Source organism: Ixodes scapularis, unplaced genomic scaffold (assembly GCF_016920785.2).
Source record: "Ixodes scapularis isolate PalLabHiFi unplaced genomic scaffold, ASM1692078v2 PGA_scaffold0__279_contigs__length_252992795, whole genome shotgun sequence".
Classification (NCBI taxonomy): Eukaryota; Metazoa; Arthropoda; class Arachnida; order Ixodida; family Ixodidae; genus Ixodes; species Ixodes scapularis.
In genome coordinates, this window is record NW_024609835.1 from 153,080,636 (window position 1) to 153,083,420 (window position 2,785).

Consider the following 2,785-nt stretch of genomic DNA (forward strand, 5'->3'; position numbering starts at 1 on the left):
ATTCACACTGCCCCATTTTTTTACGTTAAGTTACGTTACGACCGAAACATTCCTGCCCCGAATGTCGCGTGTCATGCTTTTTCCTTGAACTGGTAGCCTCACTTAATATGAAGCACAGAAATCCCGGTGACTTCAAAGTAATATTTCGTAACGTAACTTAACGTAAGAAAATGGGGCAGTGTGGACAGTCCTTAATGATCAAGCTCTAAATGACTTCGATTTAATTCACCTTTTATTCCTCGCAGACATATTGGACATGCAGCAGGAAGCTCGAATGCAAGGCAAGAGCACATACCATTGATGGGGAAGTCGTGCAACTCATCAACGAACATACTCGTGCCACCTGCCAAATGGATCAAGAAGCCAAGTTGGCTTACTCCTCGATGAAGGAGAGAGCCAAAACAACGGAAGAAAGCAACCAAGCCGTTGTCGGACGCCTCATCACCGAGATGACGCCGGAAGCATGTAGCTACCTGCCACCTCAAGATACCATCAAGAGAACATTGAGGTAAGCATTTATAGGCTACTACAATTGCTACCCAGTTAGCAAATATAGACCTCAATCATATATTTTGGGAGGTGAAAGTTTAGAAGAGGTATGGAAAATGGCAGTGGGAAAATACTTACTATACTTTCGTTATTTTTAGTTAAAAAAAGTGTTAAAACGCGTACCTCTGATGGGCTAGTCGGTCAAACATCTAGACTGTCAAATAAAAAAAAAAAAGTGCAAACGACTAGGAAAATAAGAAGGGAACAGGACGGCACTCTGCATAAAAACAGAATAAATAACAAGGCGCGCGCTACAGTTCACGACTATGAGCAGTCTTGTCCCCCTCTTACTTCTTTAGTCGTCTGCTATTTTTATTTCACAGTCTAGAGGTGTCTAGGGCGTAGCCCCTCGTAGTGTTTAAAATCGTACATTGCAAGCCTTTCTTATTCACATGTGTCACTGTTTTGAACCGTGATGCCAACGATATCTCAACTTTTTTACGTGCAGGAGAGTTCGTGCAAAGGAGCAAAGGCCCATACCCCTACCCTTGAGGTTAGAAGACGTTGCCATTCCAGCTAACTACGCGTCGAAGAAAGACGGCTCGAAGTTTCTTGTATTCGACTCCGGTGTGCAAGATCAGGACCGCTTCCTTATTTTCTGCAGTCCGCAGATGATTGCAGTTCTTCAAACATCCAAGAAATGGTTTGCTGACGGTACATTTAAGGTTGCACCAGAACTGTTCTTTCAAGTCTGCAGCCTACATTGTGAAGTTGGTGGATCTGTTCTGCCCGCGGCTTATATGCTGCTAACCCGTAAAAACTGTTGTACGTACACGCGAGCTCTGAGCGCCTTTATTAGCGAGTATGGAGGGGTCTGCGAGCCAAGTACCATAATAGTGGACTACGAACTTGCAGCCATTAACGCTTTCAAGCCGGTCTTGCCAACATCCGACGTGCGCGGGTGCTTCTTTCATCTATCGCAGTGCGTTTATAGCAAGGTTCAATCTGAAGGACTGCAAGAACTATACGCCTGTGATCCTCAAATCAACTTGGAAGCCTGCATGATACCTGCTCTTTCCATGGTACCCCCGGAGTGATGTGGAGGATATCTTCACCGAACTGGCGTCCAGCGTACACTCAGCTCGGCAACCAGTGATGGATTACTTTGAAGATACCTTCATAGGACGGCCAACGGCTGGGGGAAGGCGAGACGCACAGTTTCCAGTGGAACTCTGGAATCACCATGACACTGTGCTCCAGTGCGACTCCAAGACCACCAACTCGGTGGAAGCATGGCACAGGGGCTTCCAGGCTCATGTGCAGTGCTCTCACCCGTCTCTTTGGAGGTTCCTGGAGGTTCTACAAAGAGAGGACTGCATGCAGCTTCACCGGCTCACACAACTTGAGATGGGGCAGCGATTCAAGCCGGCAACAAAGTATGTGAAGGTTTCCGAGCGCCTGCAGACACTCGCTAGAGAATATGACCGCAACCATGCTCTTCGATTTCTGAGAGGTGTTGCTCGTAACGTATCCTTCTAAATTTTTTATTGCATGTGTTTTGTGAATAAACAATGTTTCAAGTTAAAGTCTTGGGTCTGGCCTCAGATGTTATGCTTGCTTCCTACACCGAAAGGCCAGTGCACCGAAAAGTCCGTGCACCGAAAAGTCCGTGCACCAAAAAGTCCGCACCGAAAAGTCCTACACCGAAACGTCCTGCATTGAAATGTCCGGATCCCTACGACCCCAAGTGCGCACAACAAAGCCTCCCAGTGATTCGCCTCCACGCAACCGCCCCCCCCCCCCCCCCCCCCCCCCCCCCCCCCTCGGGGTTCTGCCTGGGCCAGTATTCGGGGGGGAAAAAGAGACAATTTCGTGGCAATCACGCAAAAATTGGACATAGCCCAAAAATAGTCACATGTAGCCACATAGTGAACCGCAAAATTTTGATGCCAAATCTATCAATAGGTAGCCCAATTTGGCTATTAATGGCCCAATCTGGTAACCCTGACCGCTGCCTCAGTGCGAAGATATATTCTGCCGACGACGTCAGCCCGCAGAGGGCCGTCCACTCCCCCGTCCAGGTTTTGGAAAGAATCGCCAGCGGCCTGACTGGTTTCCTGCCATACATTAGCTCAAATGGGGTCACTCCCGTTGTCTCGTTCGGCACCTCTCGACAGGCCCATAGGAGAAAAGGGACGTGTTTGGCTTTGGTTTGTCCCATTCCCGCCCGCGCTCATGAACGACAAGGTGGAGCATTTTTTTAAAGGTGCCGTTCCCCCTTTCGACTAACCCGTTG

At 48.4% G+C, this 2,785-nt stretch overlaps 1 pseudogene; it reads left to right on the top strand.

Moving 5' to 3' along the window:
* Positions 1-1,550: 1,550 nt before the first annotated feature.
* On the top strand, positions 1,551-2,028 carry LOC115316917 (annotated as a pseudogene).
* Positions 2,029-2,785: the final 757 nt, after the last annotated feature.